The 20,178-nt window shown below is 42.4% G+C and overlaps 1 long non-coding RNA gene across 1 annotated transcript; it reads left to right on the forward strand.

The window, feature by feature from the left end:
* The first annotated feature begins 11,646 nt into the window (after positions 1 to 11,646).
* LOC147304670 (uncharacterized) lies at positions 11,647 to 13,681 on the forward strand. Its single transcript, XR_015126879.1, has 3 exons — positions 11,647 to 11,868; positions 12,253 to 12,373; positions 12,679 to 13,681. It is a non-coding gene; the product is annotated as an uncharacterized LOC147304670 (long non-coding RNA).
* Positions 13,682 to 20,178: the final 6,497 nt, after the last annotated feature.

A 20,178-nucleotide genomic window follows, 5' to 3' on the forward strand; every position in this document is an offset into this window, starting at 1 on the left:
GTTTTGCAGCCTGCTCGCTGTAGTCATGCAACAGTGCACCAAACTTTGTGAAGCATCCTAAAGACCCAGTCTTTAGCATAGATGATGGTGTTATGAAAGCTTTTTGTTTGGTGTGTCGTGTGTTTCATGTCCAAAAGGTTTGTAATACCAGCAGCCATGGTCGGCCACACACCTACTATTACTCTTCTTGTGGCATAGACAGGAAAAGTGGAGTTGTATGTCACAGTTTCTCGTACGTACAATGTGGCATTTTACCTTCCTGTTTCAGCGTCTTCATTTTGTCTCCACATGGTTACACCGAGCGTGGATGAATAGTGAAGCAAGAAGAAAATAAAAGAACATGTCGCTTTTAAGGTAATGTTGCATTGTTTCTGGTGCTGCAACATCTCTTCCATCTAAACCACAGTGTTTCTTAAACTACAAGGGGATGGAGTCAATGTACCTGGGTATGAAATACCAGGAGAAAATATTAAGTAAGACTAAATTAAATAAATATGACTGCAGTGTATGGGACAATACCATATACTTGCATTACTCAAAGGTGCAGGAGAGAAAGATCGTTGTTCCTGCATAAAGAAGAGGGGAGATCCTCCAGCCACTGAGGCCATTTGTAAAGCTAAAAATATAGTGTTTGGTCCCTTACTCTTGTTTCAACTTGGCTTTGCTCTGAAAAACAATTAACCCAGTTTCACAGAAATATGACCTGACCTGATCTGTCACACACCGCGAGTCAGTCAAAGCACTTTAGTGTTGTGGTTGTTGTTCTTGGTTCAGGTGCTTTGGCTGATGAGGACGAAGGGTCACTGCCACCTGCAAATGCTACTGCGCTGGTGAACTGAAGCTGAGGACTGCAGCTGGTCCCAGGATTGATAAGATTTTAGAAGCATTTAGAGTTCTCACCAAGACAAGAATACAACAGGCTGTCGTGAAAGGTGACAAAGCTGAAAGGATTCTGAAGGTCTGGAAAAGAGCGGAAAACTGTGAATGTGAGAGCTGACGTGCGAATGAGATTAATTTTACCTGCACAAGCAGTGCAAACTATTCTGCTTGTGTGTGTATGCGCAGTTTTTCTTACTATCCATAGGTGTTGTAGCAATCACAGTCAGAAAAAAACAACTTTTCTTTTCGTTACACTCTGAAATAATCGGCCTGTCCTGAACTCCAGTCCTGGCTATGCAACCGCTGTGAAGTATTGCATGAAGGCTGCCAACTTTTTCACTTACGATGGTCTTGATTGTTTGTTGTAATGTTACTGATGTCTCAAAACTTGAAAAAAAAATCTTGTTGAAGTTACATAGCTCACTCAAGGTGTTTTAAAAATTAGCCAGACTCCCTGAAGAAATCCCCCAGATCTTTTAAAAAATGGCATTGCAGCACACGCAATATTTCAAGAAAACTTGCAATACAGATAAGCAAACAGACTGATACACGCACGCGCACACTCACACTCTGAGCTTTGTGGGGAATATGGCTGGAATGTGAGATCGTCAACAGAGCATGTGGAAGGGAAGGGGAGGCAGCAGCCTGCCAGGGTGTTGTTATTCAGGTCCACACGCCTCGGCATCTGTGTCAGCTAATGAGAGAAACTCAGCTCTGTTTCATCTAGTCTCCCCGGACCGGGAATTAGCATCTCCAAAGACAGACGCAGCAAGGGGGACGGAGGGAGGGAGGAGAGAAAGAGAGAGGGAGAGTCACAGAGAAATAGAAAAAGTGAGAGAGAAAGTGAGAGGGGTTAAAAAAATAGAAAGGGAAAAAAAACGTGGCAGAAAATAAGTGATCGACAGAAAAAGGGGAGAGGGAGGGGGGAAACGGGGAGGAAAGAAACTGGCTTCCTAGACAGGGAGGTGAATATAAACACAAACTCTCTGTCTCTCTGTCCCTCACACACATGCTGTAGCATATTGACAAGGCAGAGTTAAGTGAGGTGGCGGAGTGTGAGACAGCCCTTAATAGGTCCCTGATGGACCCCCGAGATGAGAGAGGCCAGCAGCACAACACAGAACGGGGAGAGGTGGGGAACGGGAGGGGGTGGGGGTCGAGGGGTGCAGGTCAGAGGTCAGGCAATCATTACACCCCCACCCCTCCTCCTCCCCGATCCATCCTATCACCACCTCTCCCACTTGACTGAACAGTGCCTAATGATTATTAACACGTTAAAACACTTAAGGAGCGCTGGGAGTGAACGCACCCCAGAGAGAGACCGAGATGAGAGGAGAGGAGGGAGAGGAAAAGGGTAGAGGGAAGCATGGTAATGATGTGCTTGTGCATGATTTGCCGGATGGATATCACTAATCACTTTGTCCCTGTGGTGCCACCGTCGGGACATGCGCTCATCCGCACATTGCACTCTCCGCTGCACAGACCGCACTTTTGCACAGAAACAGTGATATCAACCTAATAAATATTTCTCTTTTGCATTTAACTCATTTCAAAGACACGCTGCATATTTAAATGGCTGCTCATTAGTATGTGTTCGCATGTGTCATCTAATTGTGTGTGTGTGTGTGTGTGTGTGTGTGTGTGTGCATGCATTTGCTGGCCTGTGCATGTCCATGCGTACAAGAGCATTTTTCAAAACCAATTATTCTCTTTTGTGTGAGCATTTGTGCAGCAGGTTTGTGTGTACACAAGTGTGTGTACGGAGCAACGGGGAGCCCTCTCAACTGTGCTTAGCCCAGTAAATGGTGGGTGATTGAAGGGTTTGATGTGGAGTGATTCAGCTGGGAGCTCGTCTGTCTGCGTTGAGCCTCACAGCTCATAATCTCATGTAGCGAGGCTCTTGCCCGCTCCGAAAGTGAAGCCAGCAGTATTATTTTTCAGCCGCCTAAGATGAACTCAAACCAAAGAAACCACCCACAAAAGTTTCCCAGAAGGGACTGGTACCCTTCAGCAAAGCAAAATAGGCTAATGAGATGAGAGTGAGAGGAAAGAGAGAGATAAACACAGAGGATGGTGAGGAACTGTGGGTCCATATTGAAATTATTGCACTTACAAAACAAAGACGAACAGAAACCTGTGGAGAACATTTCAGTCTTTTTAACACTTTCCTGTAAGGACGTGTTTACAGTGTTTTAAAGGCACATTCAATAGGCATTATAATTTTTTATACAGCTTTAATTAACAAATAAGATTTATTAGGTATAAAATGTGGTGAACTTTGACTTTGTGTTTATAATCCACTTTAATCATCAGTATCTGGCTTTGTTCCACTGTATCTTTCGTCTTGTCTCCCATCCTTCAACCCAAACGGTCATGGCAGATGGCTGACCATCCCTGAGACTGGTTCTGCTGGAAGAGTTTTTCCTGCTAAAAGGGAGTTTTTCCTTCCCACTGTCGCCACGTGCTTGGCCGGTGTTGATTGTTTTCTCTCTCTAACTGTATGGTCTTACATATTAAGCACATCAAAGTGACGGTTGTTGTGATTTTGAGTTATATAAACACATAATACAATAAAATACACATATAAAATAAAGTCATACAATAGCAAAATACTTAGTTTTGTTGCTAAAAGGACAATAGTGTATTAAAAGCACTCATTTCCCACCCAATTCCTTTATGTCAACAAACCACATTAGATCCAGTGCTTCTTTGACTAAGAAGAGATATTTGCTTGTCATTAGCTTGCTTGACACCATCTGAGTATTAGCAAGCATCTCCTAACAAATGATGCCCTTAGGCTGAGGACTGTTGGTGTCCCTAGTAAAGCTAAAGCCATTAACCAAACTCTGATTATAAGTAATAGCTAATCGCTTATATGTTTTGATTTTGGTCTCCTTTTAGCAGTCATTTAAGCTGAGATAGTTCAACTACATTTCTGTATTGCAGAACTTTATCCTACGCAGATAAATCAAGCACAGTGTCTGATTCCTTATTACAAGCACCTGTCTAAGTAAGTGGAACAACTTTATACAAGCAGGAAGAAAGGAGGAGGCCCAGAAAACCGGATACATTTGAAAACCAACTTGCAGCGGTTTAGACAAGTATTCTGCACAACTGGATGATGACACACGTCTAGTAATTAAGTTTCACATAGTTCGGAAAATTAAGTCTGACTAAGTTGAAAAGGTCATCTGTGAATGTCAGGTTTGGTATTGTTCACAAAAAAGCGAATTTCACAGTTTAACCTGTCAGAAAAAGGCGGGCTTTGTAGCAGGTTTACTCGTCTGGGCCTGAACTCGTTAATCCATGGAACTAATTGATGAGACCGATGCGCTTTTCTCCCTGAGGTGACACCTTATTCTCCAGCTGTTAAACTCAATACTGCTTGCACACAAGCTGACAGTTTAACTAACTTGATCTTCAGTAGCCTTAAGCCTGTTCCGTTATTTGAGGTTATGGATGTTATTTGACTGGAGGCATAACTCACAGACACACGAGACGCGCCATTACTCCATGAGTGTCCTTTATTATTTTCCATCCCCCCCCTACAACAACAACCCAGCAGAAACGTTCCTACCACTTAACATTTACCTGATACTACATCCCCCCTACTAAATAGGATGTGATGCTGGAATATAACCAAGAAAACAGATTAGACCCGCACGCTTTAAAGTCTACTATTACTATGTCCTTGTGCTTTATCTGGTAACAGCTTGTTTACTGAACTCGCTTGGTTTCAAACCAGACTACTCAGAATGTCCAAAAATAAACTCTCAAAGTATACAACTCTGAACACTAAGCATAAGTGCACATTTCTGAACTATTCAGTGCAGCTACAAACAACATGTTTAAACAGTGCAACCATTTGCTTTATTTCTCATTGTCTCTATGAGGGATGGGGTAGACTACCCAGCCCTCAGCCTGAGTGTGGGGATTATTCTGCCCCAGTGCTCACTCAGTTCCAAGCCCTATGAGCAAACATAGTCTTTTAGGTATGCTGGAGGCCTCCTAGACCTGGGTTGGATTTGGCTCCCAGCTTCAGGAGTCTGCTGGCTAGCCTTCTGTGAGATAGTGTCTGGAACCGACACAATCTGTGCAGCTGGAACAGAGTTCTCAGGTGAAGCCTCTGGTGGATCGCCAGAAATCTCTGGTGCCCCAGGTGTCCATGTAAGATGGTAACGGTTTCTTCTCAGCGTGCCCTTTGCTGTCTCGATGATGTAGGACCTCGGTGAGCCTGCCATGGACACGACTGTCCCTCTAGTATCCATGTCTGAGACCCACACTTTGTCTCCAGGATTGAGCTGTAGCATATCATGTGCTCTGTGTCTGCGGTTGTAGTTTTGTCTTTGCTTTTGTCTGTACGATTGTTCTATAGCTTTGAGCTTGTCTGTGTCCGTACCTCTTGGATGTAGCTGTGATGGGATGACAGGAATAGTTGTCCTTATCCGTCTACCCATGAGAAGCTCCGTTGGGCTGTAGCCATTTGCCAATGGAGTGGCCCGGTATGCCATAAGGGCGAGATAGGGATCGCCAGACTTTTTAAGAAGACTTTTGATGGTCCTGACTGCCCTCTCGGCCTCCCCATTGCTCTGAGGGAAGTGGGGACTGGATGTCTCATGGCTAAAACCCCATTCTTGTGCAAATCTTTTGAAGGAATCAGACGAAAACTGAGGTCCATTATCAGAGCGAACCCGCTCTGGTATGCCATGACGTGCAAAGATTGATTTACAGTGCTCGATCACTGCCTCTGATGTTGTAGATGTCAGTTTGGCAACTTCGAAGAATCTGGAAAAGTAATCCACAATGACCAGGTACTGTTTATTCTCTATCTGGAACAGATCAGTTCCCACCATGGCCCACGGTCTTTGTGGGAACTCGGTAGGTAGCATGGTTTCTTTGTGGTTAGTCCGCTCACGGCAGCAAGTGTCACAGGTCCCAATCACTTTTATCAGCTCACTGCTCAGGCCTGGCCACCAAACAGATTGTTTAGCTCTCTCTCTGCATTTCGTTATTCCTAGGTGTCCCTCATGTAGTTTAGACAGAATGTCTGCTCTGAGCGATGTGGGAATCACTATTCTGCTCCCATAAAGAAGCAAACCATTGTGGACTGTGAGGTCACCTGAAAATGGCAGATAAGGCTGGAAAACCCTTCCGATGGAGTACTTATCTGGCCATCCTTCCACACAGAACTTCTTCAGCTGGCTTAGAATGCTGTCATTGTCCTGATGTGTCTGGATTTCTCTGAGTCGTGGCTCTGTGGCTGGCAGGCTTGCTATGACGGACTCCACATACAAGTTGATTTCTTCCTCCGGCAAACCCTCAGTTGTGTCACATACAGGAGCTCTGGACAGTACATCTGCTGTTGCAATGTCTCTACCAGGAACATGAGATATGGTATAAGAGAACCTCATCAATCGCATGCGTAGACGTTGTATACGAGGTGGAAGCTCGTCCAGGCCCTTGGAGCCAAGCAACGAGACCAGAGGTTTGTGGTCTGTTTCAATGTGGAATGTTTTCCCAATTAGGAACTCTGCAAACCTCTCACAGGCCCATGTTGAAGCGAGGGCCTCCTTCTCAATTTGAGCATATCGCTGCTCTGTCGCGCTGAGAGCTTTTGAAGCGTATGCTACTGGTTTCCACCCTAGATCGGCGTGCCGCTGGAGAAGCACTGCTCCCAAGCCATACGAAGATGAATCAGCTGATACGCACGTTTCAGCATTTGGATCATACAGAGCAAGCCCTGGGGGTGTTGTCAGTTCTTTTTTGATGCCGTCGAAAGCCTGCTGCTGCTGTGGCCCCCATGACCACAGGTTGGACTTCTTCAGTAGATCTCTTAGGGGGCGCGTTTTTTCCGCCAGGTGAGGAAGAAACTTTCCTAGGTGATTCACCATGCCCAGGAAGCGTCTCACCTCACTTATGTTGCTGGGCTCATCCATGGAACTCACGGCATGCGTCTTGTCAGGATCTGCGCTAACCCCCGATGCCTCAATGACCTGCCCCAGGAACTTTATCCTGTTCTTGGAGAACTCACACTTGTCGTTCAATGTTACTCCAGCCTCCTGCAGTCGAACCAGTGCTTTTCGAAGTCTCTCATCATGCTCTGCTTGTGACGTCCCCCAGATGAGCACATCATCCATCTGGCAGAGGACTCCTTCTAAACCCTCAAGAATGCGTGCCATCCGTTTCTGGAAGTGTTCTGGGGCTGATGAGATTCCAAAGCACAGACGATTGTAACAATACCGACCAAAAGGTGTAATAAAGGTCGTGAGCAAAGAAGAGTCCCTGGATAAGGGAATCTGCCAAAATCCTGCATTGGCATCCAGCTTTGAAAACACTTTTGCTCCTGCAAGCTGTCCTAGTGTGTGTTCTACTGAAGGGAGTGGATGCTTCTCTCTCATGACATATTTGTTTAGTTCAGTGAGATCGCTGCATATTCTCACTTTGCCTGTGCGCTTAGGAACCACCACCATAGGCGCGCACCAATCAGTGGGCTCCTCCACCTTGGAAATGACACCCTGCTGCTCCATCCTGTTCAGCTCTTCTTTAACCTTTGGTAAGAGTGGAAGAGAGATTCGCCTAGGGGTCGAGAGGGAAAACGGCTGTGCCTCTGGTTTCAGAACAATATTGTACTCCCCCTCCATTTTGCCTAAGCCGTTGAAAAGCTTGGGGAATTCTTGTTTGACAGCGTCAATAGAGTCTAAGCTAATATGATTAACTCTAGCAACCAGCTGTAGTGCCACTGCAGCATGCCCGCTCAGCAGCGGTGTGCATAAACCCTTTACGACATAAATGTCTTCTTTGGTTTTGTGGTTGTTCTTGCTGAGAGTGGCTGTGAACATGCCTTTTACCTTCAGACGTGTTCCTCCTGGGCCCTGCAGAACCCTTTTGGGCTTATCCAATCTCCCCAACTGATGCTGTGTGTAGAAAGTCTCTGGGACTGCTGTGACATCCGCTCCGGTGTCGATTTTAAAGAATGTGTTGCATTTGTCCACATGTATCTCTGTTACCCATGGACTCTCTTTGGTGTCCGCAGAGAGGGAACCCAAGAAAGCGACCTCATCATCTGTATCGCTGTTCTCTGAAACTGTTGCAGCATTGACTTCACACAGTTTTTTGTTTCTGCACATCCTGGCAAAATGTCCTTTTTTCTTACAGTAATTACATGCGGCTTCCCTCGCAGGGCATTGTTGAAGATTGTGACCTTTTATGTCTCCACATCTTCTGCATTGTGTCTTTTTTTCTTTCTGTGTTTTGGCGGTTTGTTTATGTAGCGGTGTCAGCTGCTTGGGACGTGCCCCTTCTTGCCGTTTAGCATGGACGCGGTTCAGTTGTGAGTTGGTAATATCCATTTTAAAGTTAGTGCTTAGCATCTCTTGTTGCTTCTTTACAAGCTCACTTTGTCGGGCTCTGTTAAGCGCTTTCTCTAGCGTTAGTTCTGGATCCATTTGTAGCTGTTCTGACAATCGTTTGTCTTTCAGACCCACGACAAATCTGTCTCGCACCATTTCGTCATGCAAAGTCCCGTATCCACAATGTTCTGCCAGACAATGCAGTGCAGTATGGAAGTTGTCAACTGACTCACCCGTCTCTTGTTGGCGCTGGTTAAACTTCGCTCGCTCAAATATGATGTTTCTTCGGGCTACGAAGTGAGCATCCAACCTCCTTTTAACGGTCTCATAATCGCTCGCCTCTTCGGGAGTCAGGTGCAGGGATACCAATATGTCCTCTGCCTCCTCGCCCATAGTGTAGATAAGGGCGTTCACTTGATTTTCGTCCGCTTGCGTCTCCAATCCAGACGCGATGCGAAATCTGTCAAAACGCTTTATCCATTTGGTCCAGTCGTCGGACCTAAAAGTGAACTTCTCCGGCGGGGTGACTTGAAACTGACTCATGACGCCACGTCTCTTTTCGCGCAGCTCCTCTATGGCCGACCTTTAACCTGGCACCGACGCCGAAACCTTTCACATATGCCCAACTAACGTTTCCAATTGTCTTCTGACACCATGTTCCGTTATTTGAGGTTATGGATGTTATTTGACTGGAGGCATAACTCACAGACACACGAGACGCGCCATTACTCCATGAGTGTCCTTTATTATTTTCCATCCCCCCCCTACAACAACAACCCAGCAGAAACGTTCCTACCACTTAACATTTACCTGATACTACAAAGCCAGGGGTGAGAAACATAAGGCCACTAGACGGCTTTATAAAATGTGAAGGTGCGCATAGATTTGGAACTTTTAACTCTATTTTAACAAGTTTTACAGCTTTTCTCATTGATAAAGACCCCCACCTCCCATTAAGTAATAGATAAACAATTAAACGACAGAAAAGTATCTATTTGCTAAAGAAATTTCTGTGTTTTCTTGTTGTTGTTGTTGTTGTTTTTAAAACCCCAAATTTTCTGTGAATTAATGAAAACTTTATCTAATAATTACAACACAGTCTGGGCAAGGAACTACCAGAACTTCATTTTTAAGGTGGAAAAAATCAAAACAATGGATAACAGCACTTTCAACTGTGTGTATGCAGTAAACTGCCACATCACTACTCAATCACAGCAACATGTACCTTTATTCTGCCTGCACAGGTGCTGACAAGTTAACCTGCAAGAAAGGGAGGGTGATGGTGCTAGCAATGCTAACATTAGCCAGCAGTGCTAACATTAGCCACAGTAACCTGTCATTGTGTGTGCAATAGCATTCCCAACTCAAGTCTGTGAAATGAAACGCGTTCTTTTAAAATCGGAAATGTTTAACCTCATTCATTAGACCCCAGTGCTCAATTTTAACTGGACAGTTTTCTTACCTTCAGAAAGCAGTCAGCTCATTTTTTTCTTCCCTTGTTTGGTGAAGTAGTAACTGGGTCACCCAGAACATCCATGGCGACTACACAGCAAAAATGCCAGTGTTGATTTTTCAGTGTTAGTAGATTTCAACAGAGTTCCGAGTTAGTTCAACACTTAATCGAGTTAAAATAACACATCGGGAGTTGATTCCTGAAAAGTGTAAGTGTAGATTTTAGTCGTTACTGCATTTTAACACTGTGGGTGTTAAATTAGACCACACCTTCATTTCCTGTGGAGCTTCGCAATCCAGAATCTTCGGTCGCCATTTTTTCTTGCTGATGCGGTAAGTTTTATTCGGTTAAATATTAAGTTTTAGATTGATGTTAGAACAAGTAACATGATAACTAGTAAAAGAAATAGTATTTATATCAAAATACATCATCTTTAAGTGTCATATTTGAATTTTAACTGTTTTTGTTAAGCTGGGCTACTGCTAGCTAGAACTCTGCAAAGTACCAGTTTCTTTCCTAATATTCATTTAGCATAATCTGGCTATTGGCAGACTGTAATGAATATTACATGTTAATATATTTCAGTTTTTATTAAATGCCTTTTATTTATTTTCGAATTAAACTGCCAAAGCCTTAGGGTCAGTGGTCTCAAACTCGCGGCCCAGAGGCCACTCGTGGCCCAAAGGCCACTTGCGGCCCACGTCAGGTGAGGTGAAGAAGTATAATGCAATTTGGCCCTTAAAGTGACTTTTTTTTGTCATTAGCCAAAAATGATTTAATATAAAGGCAATGAGGGCAGAGCGTTACCGGCCCTCATGGGTAGTGTAGTCCGTGCTGCGGGGAGAACGTGTGGAACTGCCCCTCCCGTTGTGTGTTTGAGCGCGAGAGAGGGAGAAAGTAAGAGCTGTTACCGATGAGAAATGGAAGAAGAGAGCATGTAAATATAATAATAACCACTGCCGCCAAAATGAGTGCCTGCTTGTAAGAAAGCTGTTAAGATTCGACTGTACACTGTGTTCGCTGACAGTAAAGCTACAAGCCCGACAACCCAGCGTATTGGCCAGAGGTGTCATTACCACGGTTCAGCGCCGCGGACCTGGCCGAGGTAACAAGAGAGTACAAACATGTGGAGGGATTGGCTTTGTTAGTTCAGTGAGAGTCAAAAACTAATGTGTACACTTATTTCTGCATTTTTATTTTGTTAAATATGAATAAAATTACAGCAGAAGTGCTGCAAAGTGTCTGACCAGAAAGAGAGGACCATTGTGTTAATTTGGTAGTTCAATTAAAGGCATCGGTTAGTTAAGAGGGAGAGGGGGGGATGCGTTCATATTTGCAGTTTTGTCTTGTTATACAATATTTGAAATTTAAAAACGAACAAACCAAACGCTACATTGTCAGGAATATTTGTGGGGAGGGTTTTTATCGCTTAAAATATATAAAAAATAATAAAATAGAAATATGGTTCCTACTAACCCCTGTGATAGTTGAGAGAATACTGTATTGCAGTCATGTTACACAGCTTGTACTACTTAAAAAATGGATCAAGGATGTTTTTCTTAACAAAATTAATTTTAACTCAGTCTAAAGGGACTAGACATGCTAGATATTTTGCAAAGAAATGGTGTTATATGCTGGACCTTATTTTACTCTTGGCAGGTGGTGATATGCTGGTTCCCGAGAAGAGATGAACTAATCAAAGTCAGCTTTTCAAGACAGCCCCAAGACTCTTCGCAACTTGTGTTCAAATGTGAGGCCGTTGTCAGGTGATAAATGCAAGGAAGAGGCACTCAACTGACATGAAACATGTCAAAGACAACATGAAGGTGACATTTCAACATAGGCAAAAAGTTGTTCAAGAACCTGCCATAGCTTCTACTGTCCTGGACCTTTTCCCAAGATTTCTGGATACACCTGGCTTGATAAGGCATAAAATAATTTAATGACTGCTTTGTGGTTCCTTTGTTTGTTTTCTTGTTAATGTGTTGTTTCTGTTGTTACACTTTGTGTTTAAGATTGACCAAGACTTCACAATGCTGTTTTTTGGGGAGGAAGTGTCTGGTAAGTTCCTTGCAAAGTGGCCAACATTCTTCAAGCCAAGGATCATCAAAGATTGCAAAAATCTGTCCCAGAGTACAGAATTGGATGAGCTGCTCATTTCTGCACAGCGTTACTCTAACGAGGCTGGTAAGTGTAAGTTGGAAATGGTAGATTTTGCATGCCTTTACAGCATTTGCTTAATTCCCACAACACAATATATCACTCATTTCTGTATGGTATGAAAACAAGCTTACAAACATGTTAAACCTGAAATGACATTTAATGTAGTTTGAACACAAAAAAAGTTACATAATCTTACTATTGTTATGACTCGATATCTACTTCACTTGGTGGCCAGAAGATTTTAAGTCTCTAGAAATGAATTTTTATACCAAGGCGCTGGAAAACTGCCTTATTAGAAAAATTATCAGGTGTCTAAAATGTCATCATGGTATTACATAACGTGGAAAAATGACTGCTGTGGTCCTTTAAATGACAGTAATTGTGATGATCTTAATTTCTATTCTGTAGTTTGGGACTGCGAGGCGGCTGCCATCTTTTGCTGCTTCACTTCACTCCAACATCTAAGGGAAGGACGTCTTCAAAGATTAGCACATCAGATGCTGCTCACCACCTAATGAAATTCATCAAGGTATGCTTTTTAGAATTGTATATTTCTCTTTTGATGAGAACAGATGCAAATTATCAACGGCTGATATTTTAAGATGGCAAGGTGATCCAACCTGCAGCAGATGTATCTATCCCAGACAAGCTTGGTGTTGCAGGACTGACATGTCATCGTTTCTATTAAAACTAAATGTACACATTGAAACAAAAATAATTGTGCGCGCGGAGTGAAACATTTTAATATTGTCATAATTTCAAACAGCAATGCCTCAAACATCAGATTATCAATTTTGTTTAATGTGAATCACTTGGTTTCTTTCTCTCCCTCAGGTGGGAGGTAGCACAGAGGCTTTTCTTAAGGCTGGCCCCACTCAGCCATTCGTCCTGTGGGTTGGAGAAAGAAAGAACATCATCCAAAGTTTCTACCCAAAGTTTCTACATTGTCCTAGATCAAAAGGTCATTCCCTGTGTGACACAGATGGGAGATGCAGGTTTTGACAAGGCAAAACTTTTCAAGGCACATTTTTTAATTTGCCGTGTCCTTTGATAAGGCATTGGACAACTTCTACACATTCATCCAGACCATCAAGTGTATGGCATTGATGTTGGCAGCGTGAAGGACAGTCCTCGGGTCAATGAAACAAGAGGAAGTCTTCACTGTACGGTTTAAAGATATCCACTATTCAGCACTTTGACTGGAAATGTTCATCTGTTACATTTGCAAGATACACCACACAAGTTGCTCAGTGTTATTTAGACATTTGAAGTTCCAGCATGGTTTGTACCCAGGAAAGTTTTTACGTTTGACCTGTGGAGAGCCTGGATGTTCATTTATCTTTCACACGTACTCTGGTTACAAGCGGCACTTATTCCGAGCACATGGAGACTGCGTTCACTCTGAGGTCATCAACAATTTTGAGCCTGTACCTAACGATGGAACCTCTGTTTCACAGCCTGTAAATGTGGCTCATCCCATGACAATAACTACACCGGTTCCAGTTGAAAAAAGGCAAATACTGAACATGTGCAGCTCTGTTATTGCTCAAGTACAATCATCAGGAGTTCCTGAAAGTACTGTACAGTGTTTAGTTGGTTCATTGGAGGAACTGGTTAATGACATCCATGCACATGCAAAACAATCTGTTGTCGACTGTTTGTCAACTGATACATCAAGAGAAACCTTAGAAAAAGTTGAGGATTGCTTTGATCAGCTTGAAAATCCATTTTCATGTCTTAACACAGAATCTAAAAGGATAAGATATTTTGAGCAAAAATGGAAAATAGTTGAACCCATAGAGCATGTTCTTGGTGTGCGTTTTGATGTACGCAAAGATAGAACAAGAGGGACATACAGGCAAGTTCCTGTCAATGATAAATTCATGTACGTTCCTATCATGGGATCCCTTTCATCTATGTTTCGAAACAGTGAACTTTGTAGCAGTTTCCAGAAAAAAAAACTAAACATGGAGGGATTGTACAGAGATTTAAATGACGGCTCCTACTTCAAAAATCACAGTTTATTCTCACAACAAGAACATGCTCTCCAGATCCAGCTCTACTATGACGATTTTGAAACTGCTAATCCTTTAGGCTCAAAAAAGGGGGTGCACAAACTTGGTTGTATTTATTTTGTTTTGAGAAATTTGCCACCAGAATTAAATTCTGTGTTGATGAACATTCATCTTGTAGCCCTTTTTCATTCAGAAGACTTAAAAAAATATGGGTTTGATCCTATCCTAAAGCCACTTGTTGATGATCTAAAGATTTTAGAGACTGAAGGAATGCAAGTGCCCTTTTCAGCCACACCTGTGAGAGGTTCGCTTTTTCAGATTACAGGTGACAACTTGGCTTTACATAGCATTTTTGGTTTTGTTGAATCATTTAGTGCAAACTATTGTTGTAGATTTTGTTTAACTGATAAGACAGAGTTGCAGTCAGTTTTTAGTGAAGATCATGTAGGCTTAACACTGCGTTCCAAAGAACTTCATTACAAACACTGTGGTGCCATTCAACAAAATCCTGCTTTGGCCTCAACATTTGGTGTAAAAAGAAATTGTTTACTCAATTCACTTCGGCTGTTCCATATTTCAGACAACTATGCTGTAGACATAATGCATGATCTACTAGAGGGAGTGGTGCAGTATGAGTTAAAGCTTGTGTTTCAGTACTTGATTAAGACCTCTTTGATATCCTTGAATTCATTGTCACAGAGAATTATAAGCTTTAACTACGGATATGCACAGAGAAGGAACAGGCCAGGTGGGCTAAAACTGGATGACAACAGCAAAGATCTTGGGCTTAATGCTGTGCAGTCATGGTGTCTTTTGCGGAATAGCCCATTGATTTTTGGAGATATCGTTTGCAGAAATGATGGACATTGGAACTTGCTACTTTTGTTAGTTCAAATTGTGAACATTGTTTTTTCACCCATTATAACTCATGGCATGACTTGCTATTTGAAACATCTGATTGCCGATCATCACAAGGCTTTCAAATCTCTCTTTCCAGAACGGAATTTGATTCCAAAGCACCACCTAATGATCCATTACCCACGCTGCATTAGAAAAATTGGGCCACTCATACATATGTGGTGCATGAGATTTGAAGCAAAGCACAAGTTCTTCAAAAGATCTGTAAAGAACTTTAAAAATATCACAAAAACACTAGTAAAAAAAACATCAGAATCAATTAGCCTTTCATTTTGAAAATTTTTATTTTAAAAGATTACAGTTCGGCCCCATTAATGAAGTCTTGGCCAGCAGCTTAAAAGGCAGTGAAGCACTGAATAAAATGTTTGATGTTTCTTCTATTGTTTCTACAACTTCCTGGGTCAAAAGTTATGGTACAGAATATCAAGTTGGGATGTATGTTTGTTCTGGTGTTGAAAATGAGATGCCTTTGTTCAGTAAGATTGTCAGTATAATTGTTAGCGATTTCAATACTTATCTTCTAACTTGTAAGGTCTCAACAGTATATTTCAATGATCACTTAAATGCATTTGTTATTGAGGATGGATTAGATGTCTTTGCACTGATCTCTGTAGATGATCTGGTGTACTATAGACCTTATGATAGGCAATTTTCAAATGGCACTGATGACAAAATGTACATTGTCCCATACTGTAATTTTGTATGACTTGTTTACTTGTGGTGTATCTGAATACAAAGTATTTTGGAACGTTAATGTCTTGTATTTCTTTGTAATGGGTGAATGTTGGGGGTTAATTGTAGCAGTAGAGATATCAGAGATTAATGGGAGTTTATTGTAATCTGGTGGTATTAATGATTTGACTGACACTAGTGTTAGTGTTAGAAAATTAACACTATTCAGAGTTGAATTTTTTAACACCAGGGCTAGTGTAAAGTACCACCAACACTATTCGGTGTTAATTTTTAACACTTAACACCAGTGTAGAATATTTTTGACACTGGTCAGTGTTACTCAGTGTTAATTTTTAACTCTGTGCAGTGTTAAAATAACACTAGCTCGTTGTTAAAAATATAACACTTTGAAAAGTGTTAATTTAACACTCAAAAGAGTGGACACATATAGACACTTTTCTAGTGTTAAATTTAACACTCACAGTGTCAATTTAACACTGGCGATTTTGCTGTGTAGCTAACGCAGTTTTATAGTCCACGTGCCCAAATGAAATTTGTACCCCGGTACGAAACAATCCCTAAATTTGAGCTATATTTGACTTAGGGGTCATCTCTCCGTCTGTCAGATATAATAACATGCGGCATTTCAGGAGTGACACGAGCATTTCAGTGTGTGTGTGTTATTGTGAGTGTCCCAGGGGTGCATTGTGTCAGTAGGGGTCAGGTGAGCGGCTGCTGGGGGAGGATCTGACAGTGAAGTGGTCAAGCAGCCCCAGATGGGTTTCTAATAGTCTTAATCCAACAGGTCACCGTGCTGGGCTCAGTAAACCTGATTTTCCTCTCCTTCTGCCTCCTCTCACTCTCTTTCAACGCTGCTCTTCTTATCTAACCCCCCCTGTGCCTCCCCCCTCTCCTTTCTCGCTGTGCCTGTCTTTCCAGAGAGGCAGCTCGGAGCTAATGAGGCTTGGCTGGCGTTCATCCAGCACTCTATCCCCCACATGTGTGTGCATACACTTGCTTGCGAGGAAGCACATTAAGTATCTTAGACTAAATTTATTGTATTTATCTGCATCAAAAATGCATATTAACATAAGAAGCTTTCCCCCCCTTTATTTGTAAGCATAAATGGACGTCAGTAATAAGGATATCAGAAGGACCTGGAAATACCGGCAGTCACAGATTATTTGAAACCAGAATTCCAAGTTGGACTTTGAGGAGCGGAAGGCAGATTTTCTGCCCCATTCACACTGCAAGGAGATGCGCTCCACCTCATATAAGATGGCCCTCTTAAATCTCTATGGAGCAGACAGATGGGAAATCATTCCCACTTCCCCCCGTGTCCGTGAAGCACCTGTCTGTTTTCCATGCAGAGTGACTCTCCCGGAGAAACAAACACTAAACAGCCTCCTGGCACACGCTTTGATGCCGAAACCTACTGTTTCCCACCCCGAGAATAGTCTCAATACATCATTAACTCCCATTGCCGGAATATGTAGACAGATCGGGCTAATGAGACACATTTCAGAGAGTAGATTTCAAAACCGGTTCGCAGTTTGACAGACCACCACGACAGTGGTACACATTTGATTTACAGAGAGCAGCAACAGATAGGAAGCGAGACATTACGGAATCGCATGTGATGCCGCTGCAAGGATAGAGACGGAGAGGAGACCTGTCACACACACCATTGTTGCAGTCATTAGTGCTAAGTGACAGTTTCTGGTGGCCCTTCAGTCAGCTGGGGAAGCACAGGAGAGATAGGGAAAGTGTGTGTGTGTTGTGTCAGGAAGGCGAGACAGCAGGATGTAATGTATTATATCAACAACAGGTTCACTCCAGCAACCCAGCCAATGTGACAGTGTTAATATTGCAGGATTATTATTCAGTCGAGCCGAGCTGAAGGTGTGATGACCTGAGCAGGTGACGGGACTAATTAACCACCGTTTGACCCTGCCTGCCTCAGACAGCTGCTCTGAGTGTGAGTGTGTGTGTGTGTGTGTGTGTGTGTGTGTGTGTGCACTAACTGCAAGCTTAAGAGTTTTTTTATTCCTCTGCCAGTGAGGGTGAAGTAATTGTGCATCCACCCGTCCGTCAAATGTTTCAGATTTGAGGTGGTATCCCACACATGACTCGATTTGCATAGGAAACAAATTAAATGATCTCGCAGCTGTTGGCCAAAAAAAAAAAAAAAAAAGAATACATTTTGAACACTCTGGGTTTAAGATGATGGACTGAATCAAGTGTTAAGAGGCAAGGCTGGAGTGTGCAGTCAATCAGTCAGAGGGCTGCACTACGAAAGAGTTCTTTAATGTACTGGAGTCTATGTGTGGGATGCCGATGCTGGGCTGTAAATATCGCCGCCTGAATGACAGTTAATAATCAGCAGGCAGGTGTCCATCACCAACAGAGCACAATATTGACAGAAGGACATGTTTGAATAGATTTCAAACACAAACAAGCAGCTGGGATATGTTTTCTTTATTTACCAATAGATAACATAACCAGCTTGAGACTGGAAGGAACGGCTGACTTTAAAGATACACGAGGTGCAAATCAAAAAGTTCTGAAAAATCGGCTCGTAAAAAGCTTACTTAATTTAAATTGGGCCAATTTCTTGTTGAAGATCGGCTTCTCGTTCACTTCTAGCTGCTGTTTTTAGATCTCTCAACACTCTCAGCCTGGCAGTTATATGGTATATGGTGCACAGCCCAGGAAATACCAGAAATATTGGACAAGCAAGCTGCAACCCTCACTCCATACCTCACATGAATCTAACTCTTCAACCAGAAACTGCTCAGTTGTAGCTAGGGTTGTGTGATTGACTAATTGTGGATAATGTCACTAGTCGGCACCAGACCTACAAGGTGGTTTAAAGTAATTGTATTTGATACACAATATGGGGAAATTGTTGTGTCCTTCCACCAGATGGCGCTGCAGCCCCGACATTGTTGTAGAAAGACGTCATAATTCTGGTAATCTAGGCCTGATCTGTTTATCAGGCCTATTACTGTTAATTATTCTGAAGGCGGCAGAATGAGATATGAGATATAAAGGGCGCAAATGGGCATCTTCCGAAGGTTAGATGGACTTTCCCTCAGCGTAGGGTGATGAGGGGCTCAGAGTAGAGACGCTACTCCTACACATTGAAAGGAGGCAGCTGATGTGGTCACCTCCTGAGGTGTTCTGGGTATGTCCTATAGGGAGGAGGCCCGTGGAAGACCAAGTCATGCTGCAGATGTTAGATCTCGGCTGGCCCTGCAACACTGCAGTGTTCCCCGGGATGAGCTGGCAGGGGAGAGGAATGTCTGGGGTTCCTGCTTAGGCCTTCGGTGGGCGAAAGAAACCAGAAGTATGGATGATTTATTGTATTGTCATCATTTAATATTTTATATAACTTTTATAGAGCTGGGTGTCATTAACTGTAGTGCATCATTCATCATGTGCAGCACAATGTGCTACACTTTTCAGCCGCAGTTTATTACAAAGTATAAAGTATAGCGCACAATGATCATAATGCACAATGTAAGCTGCTACACAGTTAAGCAGCATTTGGCATTTGATTCATTACTGAAGAATCTGATTAATGCTTTCAAATTCTTTTATTTAGATGTTTTCAACATGGTCCTCAAATGTAACTTGATATCTGAGTGTTTCTTAGTTTTAGACTTGTCTGTTAATGTAACTTCTTTCTCGTTTAGTCAACTAAGAAATTAGTTGCCAGAAAAATCCCTAGTGGTAACCTTGTAGCCAGAGATCAGAGATCTGGCGCTCATCTCTAGTTATTATCCTTTCGATAAAACTCGATCACTTTGAAGAGAACGTAGATGCTAAAGGTTTTCTGGACACGCCTGAGAAGATGATCTTGGTTTGCAGTCTTTAAAGGCTTTGTGTGTTTTCAGGCACAGGCAAGTTTTCTGACCTGCAGGCTGTGATCAATTTCAAAAATAAATACATAAAGGGAGATGTTTCTGAAAAGAATTCAGGAACCAAAGTTGGCTTATATTCATGAAGTCTGTTAGTGTGTTAATAGGATGTTTATAGATTTATTGCAAATTTAAACTAAATTATTTCGATTTTTAACCAACAAGAACATTTAAAAACATTATGAAATAATAAAAAATGGTCAAGATTTCCATGTTTTGTTCAAAATGCAAACGGTCAAGTCCTCTTTTTAATTCCAGAAATAAATCCCTAGTTTGAATAACACCATCAGCGAGGCATGCCACTCAACTTAAATATTTAATATGCAATAATCTCGAAATGCAACATCACAAAAATGCTGTCAACCGAATACATGAATAAATAAATAGGCAGCTACAGTATATTTCTGCTTGTCAAACTAAGAAAACAGTCTGCGTTGATGATGGACTTTTGGCTGCTTTGTCTGCTTTCTTGTGAAGGGTTCATCATCTGTGTGTTCTCACATCTCTGCAAACCTATATGAACAGCAGACTTTCAATAAATATCTGAAAACAGCTCACCTTTCTTATGTTTCACAGCATCATGGACTGTCTTTTAATTTCTGATTCATGCAGTGAGCTGCAGTCAAGTTAGGATCTTTTCACTTAGGACTATCAGCCAATTACAGCAGCTGTGTCATCAGCTGCAAAGCCCACAAGCCACAAGCAAAACACTTCTTCAGAGATGCCCTGCATATCAAGCTTTCTAGCAGAATGCTGTGATTTGTAGTTCTCCGTGCATGACTGCAGTTCAGTAAGTTAAATGATGT

The sequence above is a fragment of the Aulonocara sp. 'chitande type north' Nkhata Bay genome, linkage group LG22, assembly GCF_057382095.1.
Source record: "Aulonocara sp. 'chitande type north' Nkhata Bay isolate Kocher_YH1m ecotype deep benthic linkage group LG22, A_spYH_male_GT1.1, whole genome shotgun sequence".
In the NCBI taxonomy this organism is placed as follows: Eukaryota; Metazoa; Chordata; class Actinopteri; order Cichliformes; family Cichlidae; genus Aulonocara; species Aulonocara sp. 'chitande type north' Nkhata Bay.